We start from the raw sequence: 12,320 nt of genomic DNA on the forward strand, positions 1-12,320 counted from the left end.
GTTTTCTGTTTTCACTTAAACGCCGTTGGTTCTCCTGAGTTGTTCTAATGACGGTTCTCTGGATTCTAGTTCTCATAAATCTACAAACCCCGTCCTGGTCATGGCCTCCATCACGTCTGATGTTTCTTCTTCTCCTTCCTCTCTGGCTGCTTTTCAAATGACGGTGTAATTTCTTCCCCGCAGACGGTCGATCACCCGACGGAGGAGCGTTCTGTCGTTCCTCCAGCCGCCCCGGAGCTGCAGAACACGACCACATGCGCGGCAGCAGCCGGGCGGAGCGCCGCGCATCTGGAGGCGCTTACCGCCGCGAGCTGTTCCTTGACGATACGCGTACGTGCTAGCATAAGTGGTTGGTCGGTTGAGTTACGGCTCCGCCGCCGAGAGTTAGCGGGTTCTGAACGCTGCGTGTTGGGGGGCTGCCCAGTCACCATGGAGACCGTCACCAGAGCACCGCCACGTTAAAACATCCAACTCGGTAGTTTTATTTTGACAGTCACCAGAATAATCCTACTTGGTAGATTTATTTTGACAGTCACCGTAACAACAATCCTACTTGGTAGATTTATTTTGACAGTCGCCATAATAATACAACTCGGTAGTTTTATTTTGACAGTCGCCATAATAATCAAACTTGATAGTTTTATTTTGACAGTCACCGTAACAACAATCCAACTTGGTAGTTTTATTTTGACAGTTGCCATAATAATCAAACTTGATAGTTTTATTTTGACAGTCACCGTAATAACAATCCAACTTGGTAGTTTTATTTTGACAGTCACCATAATAATCAAGCTTGATAGTTTTATTTTGAATGTCACAGTAATAACAATCCAACTTGGTAGTTTTATTTTGACAGTCGTCATAATAACAATCCAACTTGGTGGCTTTATTTTGACAGTCACCATAACAACAATCCAACTTGGTAGTTTTATTTTGACAGTCACCGTAATAACAATCCAACTTGGTAGTTTTATTTTGACAGTCGTCATAATAACAATCCAACTTGGTGGCTTTATTTTGACAGTCACCATAACAACAATCCAACTTGGTAGTTTTATTTTGACAGTCACCATAATAACAATCCAACTTGGTAGTTTTATTTTGACAGTCGTCATAATAACAATCCAACTTGGTGGCTTTATTTTGACAGTCACCATAACAACAATCCAACTTGGTAGTTTTATTTTGACAGTCACCATAATAACAATCCAACTTGGTAGTTTTATTTTGACAGTCACCACAATAATCCAACTTGGTAGTTTTATTTTGACAGTCAGCACAATAAGAATCCAACTCAGTAGTTTTATTTTGGCAGTCACTGTAATAACAACCCAACTTGGTAGTTTTATTTTGACAGTCACCATAATAACAATCCAACTTGGTGGCTTTATTTGGACAGTCACCGTAATAACAATCCAACTCAGTAGTTTTATTTTGACAGTCACCGTAATAAGAATCCAACTTGGTGGTTTTATTTTGACAGTCAGATGGACTGCTCCGACTGTCTGCGGTGAAGTGGAGGCTGTGGTCGCTGGTATCAGTTAATCCTCACGCACAGATACTGAGCTGCAGCCTGTCCTGTACCCCTGTACCCCCCCCCCCTCCTGTCCCCCCCCCCCCCGTCCCCCCCCGTCCCACCACTCTCCAGCTTTATCTCTGCTCAGGGTTCCCACACTGCTTCCACTTCAGATATGCTGAAGGGCCGCGGCATCGGAGTCACGCCGCTCTGAAATGTAGTTCACTGGTTCGACGGTAGAATTTAACGTCCTTCACGTTGACGCAACCGACCAGTGACGCTTTGCTTCGATACACCAGTTCTAGTTTTCACATTTTAAAACCGTTTAAAATGTAAAAAAAAGCCAAATGACTAATCATTTTCTTTTTTTAATTGATTTTTTTGGAACTTTGTGACAATTATCCTGCATGCAAAAAAAATTTTTTGGTAGTTTTTTGTTTCCAGAAACATTAAACAAGGAGTGTTGAAGTGGCGGGAAACGATGTAGATAGCTAGAACCAGCAGGGGGCGGTAGTGCCACTTGTAGGATGCAAACTGCCTATATATATATATATATATATATATATATATAATATTTTCTTTTTTTAACTTCTATTTATTGAACTTTATAATAAAAATGCTGCATGCAACAGGATCTTCATAACGAGATGGAAACCAGATCAGTTCTGATGTAAACAGGCTCAATGAGTTTCCCCCTTAAAGGCTGAACTTCACCGCCGCTATTCCTCGAAAACGTCAAGAAAACATTATTGTCGACGTCGGCATATTTGAGGCAGATTTAAGGCTAATTTAAAGCAGATTTAAGGCGTATTTAAAGCAGATTCAAGGCGTATTTAAGGCAGATTTAAGGCAGATTCAAGGCGTATTTAAGGCAGATTTAAGGCGTATTTAAGGCAGATTTAATGTGTATTTAAGGCGTATTTAAAGCAGATTTAAAGCAGATTTAAGGCAGATTTAAGACATATTTAAAGCCGATTTAAGACGTATTTAAGGCAGATTTAAGGCATTTTTAAAGCTGATTTCAGGCAGATTTAAGACATATTTAAGGCATATTTAAGGTAGATTTAAGGCAGATTTAAGGCAGATTCAAGGTAGATTTAAGGCATATTTAAGGCAGATTCAAGACATATTTAAGGCACATTTAAGGCAGATTCAAGGCATAGTTAAGGCATATTCAAGGTAGATTTAAGGCATATTTAAGGCAAATTTAATGCATATTTAAGGCATATTTAGGGCATATTTAGCGCATATTTAAGGCATATTTAAGGCATATTTAGCGCATATTTAAGGCATATTTAAGGCACATCTAAGGCATATTTGAGGCAGATCTAAGGCATATTTAAGGCAGATCTAAGGCAGATCTAAGGCATATTTAAGGCATATTTAAAGCAGATTTAAAGCGTATCTAAGGCAGATCTAAGGCATATTTAAGGCATATTTAAAGCGTATTTAAAGCAGATCTAAGGCAGATCTAAGGCATATTTAAGGCATATTTAAAGCGTATTTAAAGCAGATTTAAGGCGTATTTAAGGCAGATCTAAGGCAGATCTAAGGCATATTTAAAGCGTATTTAAAGCAGATTTAAGGCGTATTTAAGGCAGATCTAAGGCAGATCTAAGGCATATTTAAAGCGTATTTAAAGCAGATTTAAGGCGTATTTAAGGCAGATCTAAGGCAGATCTAAGGCATATTTAAAGCGTATTTAAAGCAGATTTAAGGCATTTCTAAGGCAGATTTAAGGCATATTTAAGGCAGATTTAAGGCGTATTTAAGGCATAGTTAAGGCAGATTTAAGGCATATTTAAGGCATATTTAAGGCGTACTGATGCGCGGCGCTGGAACCCAGCGCCTCCCGTCCTGCCAGGCAGCCGCCGCCATCTGCAGCCGCCGCCAGGCCGTAAATCTGGATTCACCCTCGCAGAAAGAAAGAGAGGCTTTTCAGGCGGGACCATTACGTCTGGAGCTGCAGGGCCGCGTTTCCGCCGCTCTGCCAGCCGGCCGTTTCTTTTTTTTTTTCTCGTTTTCTTTTTAACTAGCCTCATTCTTCCCCTCGAGTGTCGCCGTGACGGCAGCAGGAGGAAGCCGGGGGTCACTGGGTTTGTTGTTTTTGAGCTCTGGCGTGTAAAAATGGATCCGCGATGGCGGGTAAAAATAGAGGTTCTAGGGAAGAGACGGCGGGGAACGACGGGGCGGGAGGATTGGTTTGTACGGACGGGCGAAGACATGCTGGCGTGAAGCCAGACGCCACTTGGAGAGCGTTTATTTTGAGGGACGTTCAGGTGTGTGTGTGTGTGTGTGTGTGTGTGTGTGTGTGTGTGTGTGTGTGTGTGTGTGTGTGTGTGTGTGTGTGTGTGTGTGTGTGTGTGTGTGTGTGTGTGTGTGTGTGTGTGTGTGTGTGTGTTATCAGCGTCGGGGCGCTGCTGGATCCCGCCCAGACGTGACCCCGGCTTCCTGAAGCCTTCTCAACTCGTGAAAAGTTTCTCGTCTCGTTTGCTCGTCTCAAAAACGACAAACTGCGCCGAGCGACCAGCGACCCCATTCATCCCAGTTAGACAATTCCCAGTTAGAGGATTCCCAGTTAGAGGATTCCCAGCTAGATGATTCCCAGCTAGACGATTCCCAGTTAGACGATTCCCAGACAGACGATTCCCAGACAGACGATTCCCAGACAGACGATTCCCGGTTAGATGATTCCCAGTTAGACGATTCCCAGTAAGACAATTCCCAGATAGACAATTCCCAGTAAGACGATTCCCGGTGAGACGATTCCCGGTTACACGATTCCCAGATAGACAATTCCCAGTTAGAGGATTCCCAGTTAGATGATTCCCAGTTAGACGATTCCCAGACAGACGATTCCCAGATAGACAATTCCCAATTAGACAATTCCCAGTTAGACAATTCCCATTTAGACGATTCCCATTTAGACGATTCCCAGACAGACGATTCCCAGATAGACGATTCCCAATTAGACAATTCCCAATTAGACAATTCCCAGTTAGACGATTCCCATTTAGACGATTCCCAGTTAGACGATTCCCAGACAGATGATTCCTAGTTAGACGATTCCCAGTAAGACCATTCCCAGTAAGAAGATTCCCAGTAAGACGATTCCCAGATAGACGATTCCCAGATAGACACCTTGAGGCCTTGGCGCCCCCTGGAGGCCTGGAGGCCTTGACGCCCCCTGGAGGCCTGGAAGCCTTGACGCCCCCTGGAGGCCTGGAGGGCTTGGCGCCCCTGGAGGCCTTGGTGCCCCCTGGAGGCCTTGAGGCCTTGGCGCCCCCTGGAGGCCTGGAGGCCTTGGTGCCCCCTGGAGGCCTTGGTGCCCCCTGGAGGCCTGGAGGCCTGGAGGCCTTGGCTCCCTCCTGCTTCTGTCGACTGATTTGTCGAAAAAGCTGCATTGAAAGTTTATCACGTTTAAGATATCTGTACTTAATTGAAACAAGAGTTTAAAAAACCCCCCAAAAGTTACAAAGTACTTTTATCAAAACGTCGTCTTGAGACCAAAGCCAGCGTCTCGATATTCCCGCTGAAGCTGCGACTCGCCTGAGGAATGTTTGTTTTTCCCCCCCGGAGCCGCCGGTTCCTCACTTCATCCGTCTCCTGCAGGATCACAGGGAGACGCCGACCGTCACAATAACGACGGGCGACCAATCAGGAGCTCCGCTCTTCCTCACGTTACCCACATGGAAAGAACCTATATAAACATATATGTTTTAATATAGGTTTTCATATAGGTTTTTTATATATGTGACATGTATAAAATTGTCCGTTTTCCTATATTATATGTGCATATATGCACATATATGTACATATATGTGTACACATATACATGCATACAGGTACTTATATAGGTACATATATGCACGTATATATGTGTGCATATATGTACCTATATGTTCTTGCATATTTGTTTTTTAGTTAGTTCTGTTATTGACTTGATAATGTACGACAGTTGCCAAAGTGAGATGTGTGTGTGTGTGTGTGTGTGTGTGTGTGTGTGTGCGTGCGTGCGTGCGTGCGTGCGTGCGTGCGTGCGTGCGTGTGGAAATAAAGAAGCAGTACATGAGACCTATATGGCCTGTATATTCACATATATAGGAATGTATGCAGCATACATAGTGTCATATATGAGCATATATTGTCATATATGTGCATATAAACTGCTTATATGTTTCCTATATGCGCATATATCCCATATAGGTTCTTTCCATGTGGGTATTCACGACTCGCGTCTGAAGCTGCGGAGCTTTTGGAAAGTTTCATCCATTCAGCCGGACGAGCGGGATTGTAAACAAATTAATCCACGATCGTCACAGAAATGTGGCGTATAAAAGACACATAGAATCCCCGAATGGCTCCACCCGCTGAAATTAGCTTAAAATTAAGCTATTTTTGAATTTTAAGTGAATTTAGGTAAAATACCAGACGTCCACTATGTCCAATAGACGGCAAAATAAAATCAATTAACGTGATTTATAAAGTCGGTTTGTACTTTTTAAAGTGCTAAACAACACTGTTAGCTTAGATTCCAGTCTGTTTTTAAACTTCTGTCATATAGAAATGACTTAAGAGGTTTATATAAAAAAACACAGACGTCGTAATGAAGCATAATGAAAACATAGGTAAGTAAATAAAGTTTATTTATAAAGCGCTTTTCACAGATAAAACCACAAAGTGCAGTAGAAAAGGTAAAACGACAATATAAAATGTATATGCATGTGTAAAATTAAAGTGACACTAGTGAAATAAAAAAATAAGACATAAACATTCTAAAACAAAACTCATTCATTTATTTATTTTAAATTTATTTTAAATAATTTTATCATTTAAATTTTTTTTTTATAAAAAAAGAGTTTTGGACAAAAATAACACGACAAAGACGTGCGGAGGAGTTTTAGAGCCACTGAGGGAAAAAAACAACAAAAAAACTCCTCATGCACTTCAGAATAAAGTTAATAAAATCAAATATTTATTTATTTTTGACCAATCCTGAACCTCTGGAAGAAAAAATAAATAAATAAAAAAATTTCAATTTTGATTGTTGATATGACTTAGACATTTTCATCACATGTACTCTGCACAACAACAACAATAAAAACAACCTTTAAAGTGTAAATATAAGGTTATTATGGTGCTTTTTTTTTTTTTTTTTTAACCACTCAAGGAAACGGTTCTATATGTGGACTTGAACTAAATTCCACTCGACATTCTAAAGTGTAAAAATGAAGTTTAAATCAGATCTAACGCCTCGATATCTACGCTTTTGTTTCTAAGTCTTTCAAATTAAAACTATCGATCAAGTGACTTGAGTGTGAAGCGTCGGAGTCTCGTCATTTTCACAGGTTCTCCGTTCGGTCGGTAAAAACCGTCGTCCTTCAGTTGGAAGGTCGTCGGTTCAATTCCCGATCGCCGCTGAATCTCCTCTGTCCCTTGAGCAAGACACTGAGCGCCCTACACGTGGCGGCCATGTCCTGATATTAAGAGTTTGCAGGTTCGAATCCCACGCTGACGTGGCGACCTCTGAGTGTGACCTTTGACCCCCAACATGGCTGCAGCCATAGAGTTCGATCAGTTCAGCTCATCTGAAGCTACAAATTCTGCCTAATATATATATATATATATATATTTAAATTCCAGTCACAATTTGCAACAGATTTTCATTTATCAAAATTGGATTTCCATCTATTTACTTCTTTCCCCACATGCTGCAATACCGCCACCGGCCAAAAGATGGCAGTAGAGCTCAGTCTGGCTGTTTTTCTGTGTGAGGGTATAAAATGACCAGTGTGTGTGTGTGTGTGTGTGTGTGTGTGTGTGTGTGTGTGTGTGTGTGTGTGTGTGTGTGTGTGTGTGTGTGTGTGTGTGTGTGTGTGTGTGTGTGTGTGTGTGTGTGTGTGTCTTGGAGGGCCGGGGCCCCGGATATGTAGTGGAAGTGTGCAGTGGACGGGGGCCAGACAGGACGTGACCTCGTGGCCTCGCCCTATTGGCCGAGCCGCCGTCCATCAAGTCGCCTTCTTGCTTTTCTAATTACACTTTGTGTTGTTGGAGGTGTTTAATCGTCTCTCAGTCACTCGTTATTATTATTATTATTATTTTTATTATTATTACTAATATTATTATTACTATTATTACTATTATTATTATTACTATTATTGTTATTACTATAATAACAATACTTATTATTATTTTTACTATTATTATTATTGCTATTATTACTATTATTGTTATTACTATAATAATAATAATTAGGATTATTATTACTATTATGATTATTATTACTATTATTATTATCATTATCATTGTTATCATTATTATTATTATTGCTATTATTATTATTGCTATTATTATTAGTATTATTATTATTACTATTATTATTAATACTATTACTATTATCATTATCATTATGATTATGATTATGATTATGATTATTACTATTACTATTACTATTCTCATTCTCATTATGATTATGATTATTACTATTACTATTACTATCTCATTGTCATTTTCATTATGATTATGATTATTACTATTACTATTCTCATTATGATTATGATTATGATTATGATTATGATTATTACTATTACTATCTCATTGTCATTTTCATTATGATTATGATTATTACTATTACTATTCTCATTATGATTATGATTATGATTATGATTATGATTATTACTATTACTATTATCATTATCATTATTATGATTATGATTATGATTATGATTATTACTATTACTATTACTATTACTATTACTAGTACTATTACTAGTACTATTAGGACATTTTCCGCTCTGCACTATTCGTCCTGTAATCTTAAACCAACTTGAAGTATTAAAAGGTGAAAAGCTTGTTTGTGAGATGAGTTGCTGTTCTGGCTGCTTTTTCATAACTTTAAACCCTTTCACAATAAATCACAAGAAAGTATGAAAAAAGTTGTCTGACCCAGAGTGGATGGGAGAGGCACCTCGTCATCGCTTCATCAGCATTACAGTTCAGCGTTATTCAGCTTCAGCATTCACACTGGCATTCTCTTCTGGAAATACAAACCTCTAGTGACATTTACTGTCTGGAAACTGTTGGAAGAATCAGTGCTGTCAAAAATAACGCGGTAATTTAGTTGATTAATTTGAAATGTTTAATTTGTTAAAAAAAAAAAGTAACCTAATTAACGTAGTTTTATTTACTTTCATTTTTGTTGTTGTTGTTTTTTTTTTAACTCCCTTACCGGAGCAGCAAAACACCAGGTGGAATAATATTAAGGGCGAAAGTTTCACTTTAGAAAGTTTCCCGACGGCTGATTGAGAAAGTAAAAGTCATTAGTTTTACTTTGAAAAGCCGAATTTAACGACCACAGTAGTAATTATGCAGCAGAACAGCGGGTTGCCAGGTTGGCTGACCGGGAGCCACCATACTGCTGGAAGCGGAGGAAATACTGGTGGAATATTAGTTTATACTCTTTCCCTGGTGTGTGTGTGTGTGTGTGTGTGTGTGTGTGTGTGTGTGTGTGTGTGTGTGTGTGTGTGTGTGTGTGTATTACAGTATATTATTGCCACTTTGTTCATGTAATAATTTTACAGTTTTGTTTCTAGAAATATTAAAATCTTCATAGTGGAGGAGCTGCACTGTAACTAAACTGATGTTAGATGTTAATCAATTAATTCATGTTTTTATTATTTTGAAGAGAAACAGTTTCACCAAAAGTTAAAAGGACGTTATAAAAATGGTCTTTAAAATTTAAATATAGTCTCAGTGTGCTGAGTCGACATTAATTCCGTGGTTTTCCCTCAATAAACATCCGTTACAAGCTTCAATCTTCAGGAGAGAAACAATGCGATTAATCGCAGTTAATTACAGAAAATTATTAGTTATTTTTTAATCGATTGACAGCACTAGCATTAATATAGATGAGTCGTACTTAACAGTTTGATTATAGAGCATCTAATTCAGAAATATATCCCGTTTAGAGACTTTCTATTGATTACATTTCTTCTATAATGTTTTGATCATATAAAGGTAATAAATCCTCTGCGTAAATGAACAAGTTGTGTTTTGAGGACAACGAAAAAGCATCAGATGATTAAAAACGACGTCATTGATGAAACTGTCCACCGACCAACGGTCATCACCTCCCCAGTTTAATTACAAACCAGTGCCTCTCCTTTGAACTCCGCTGTAATATAGCACCAGGCTCTCTTTCATGACAAAGCAGATCAAAGCGTCCTCCTCGTCCTCCTCCGGCCGCCCGCCGTCGAAGCCGCTCGCCGGACAAATGACCAGCAGGTCAGGAGCTCAGTTCCGCCGAGGCTCAGAGGCCAAGCGCACCGGCGCTGACCCCGCGCTGATACCGCCGGCCGGCCGCGCCGCTAGCGCACTCCTTTGGCTTTCATGTGGATCCCTTTCTTTTAATTCTTTGTGTAGATCAGAGGAAATGTGTTGCTTTCTACCAGAAGTGGTGGCGGACTGGCGAATGATGTTTAACATCAGGAATCGACCGACGGCTGTTTACGGAGATGAATGAATCAATAGGATGCCTGCATTTGGTAGATTTCACCGTTTTTATTTTATAAAAATAAATGTAATCCATATCGACTTGCTTTGTTTGGAAATCCTCCAAGAGGAGTGATGACAGATGGATATTCCCCCCCCAAAATATAAACACAATCCTAATTTTGTCATTGTTTTACCACGAATATCAACATAACCTGTACAGGTGTTGTTGTTTACGATGGATTCATGATCTCATTTGACCTCAAACTCTTTATACGATCCAACAATTAAACCTTTGTCGTCAACCGTACAAGAAAATATGTAAATATTGAAGATATATTTTTTTTAATTTGTCCCTCAAAGGATTCCCTTAAACGTCGACGTGAAAGCGTCGCGTTTAAATTATAGGGTTAATTTAACGTAAATACTGAGCAATATTCCATATATATGTATTTTTCACAACGTCTACTCGTGTATAATATTTGAAAGACGTTATTTGTACAGTTTTTGCTCATCCGTTCACGTTTTCTTTGAAGATAAATCTTAATAATTGCAACTTTTCCCCCTTATATTCCACATATATATGTGTGTGTGTGTGTGTGTGTGTGTGTGTGTGTGTGTGTGTGTGTGTGTGTGGACATGTGGACGTCTTGTTGGAGTCTGTAGGAGGAGAAAAAGAGCCAAAGGCGCTAATTAACTGGGCTGTCAGTGCTTCCTTGAAGTGAAGTGAAGTTGCCGATAACGGGAGAAACTGATGGAAGCATCTGGAACTTGTCCCCCCCCCCCCCCCCCCCCCCCTCTACCCCCCCCCCCCCAAAAAAAAATCCAGACTGTGGCCACCAAACAGGTACTGACAGGGGAAATCTGAAGAAAAGCATCGGACGGAGTGACGGTGTTGACAGGTGATGATTCTCCCTCCAGCAGCCGGGAAACACCGAGGAAACAGTAGAATACAGTAAATAGAGTTGTTTTTTTTTACATATATGTTGATATAAACACCAACTTGCTGCACCTGAGTGCAGAATTTAACCCTAAAAATGTGGAAAAAGGTGCTTAAAAATCAAAAAATGTCACACGGGAAACTGATGCACGTGACACAATAATCCTACTGAGAGATATTTAGTGTCGTAATTAACATCGTAGGACAAATAATGTTCATTATTGACAACTTTTATGCAGATTCAAACAATATATTCGTGTTGGAGGAAAAAAAATCTACAATATTTACTCAAATTCTCATCAAAAACAAGATTTGACAAAATAAAAAAAACAAAAAAACTCATTGAAACCTTGTTTTAAAGATCATTGCAATTACACTTCATGTTTTTTTTAAAAATTCTTATTAAGAGGAGAGTTTAAACTGAGAAAATCCACTAAAATATGGACTCAAATAGTTGTTTTTTTGTGAATTCGACACTATAGTACATGAGATTTAGTGGTATAATTGACAATAAAACTTCCCTCTGAAGGCTCCGGCACCGCAGCGTTTCAATAATTAATCCCTTTTCAAGTATTAAAAAAAGTCTGACACTGACAGTTTAATCCCCGGATTGTAATCTAAAGACATTTAAAAGATTATTACGAAATAATGAAGCGTTGAGAAACCAAACTGACACGTATTTCACTATTTCTGGCGTTAAAACACGACGAGTGAGGATTTGGACTATCGAGTAACATGATCCTTTAAAATGAGTTTTCTCTATGTGTGCATATTTAATCTGTTTTTTTTTTTTAAGTTGAATTCAGCAACAGTCCCACCGACAGTAATATTTCGTATGACGACTTAATCGGATCTGATCATTTTCTCTTACTAACATAATGTTTCAAACTGCAAAAACTGCAAAAACCATGTTTCCGTCTCGGCTTATTTGATTTAAAGTCATAAAAGTGTCAGAATGACCCCAGAAACACACAGCAAAACCAAACCGAGGCCACGTTTACACGTTTGAACAGAAACGGTGATATTTTGTTTGTTTTTCCAGGACTCTGATTGGCTGTCACGGCTCGATGCTTCTCGCTGCACTGCCCCCTACAGGCCTGGCTGCTCACAGCAGCTCTGAACCAGCTGGATGTAAATAAAGATTTTAGATGTATTTTTTAAGTCAGAGGGGGAAATATAATATTTTTTGGCCTGATACGAGCCTATAAGCAGTGTGAAGTCTCGTTTTCTGCCAGGAAGCCGTTGCTTTAATTAACAAGATGTGTTTTTTTGGTTTAATTTTTCCCAGAATGCCGCTGTGCCGCGAGGCCGGAGGGCCGGCGGGGCTCATCTCCTGCAGGTAATCAAGCATCATTCTTTCCTGAGGCTCATGAG

The sequence above is a fragment of the Blennius ocellaris genome (assembly GCF_963422515.1).
Source record: "Blennius ocellaris genome assembly, chromosome: 15".
Classification (NCBI taxonomy): Eukaryota; Metazoa; Chordata; class Actinopteri; order Blenniiformes; family Blenniidae; genus Blennius; species Blennius ocellaris.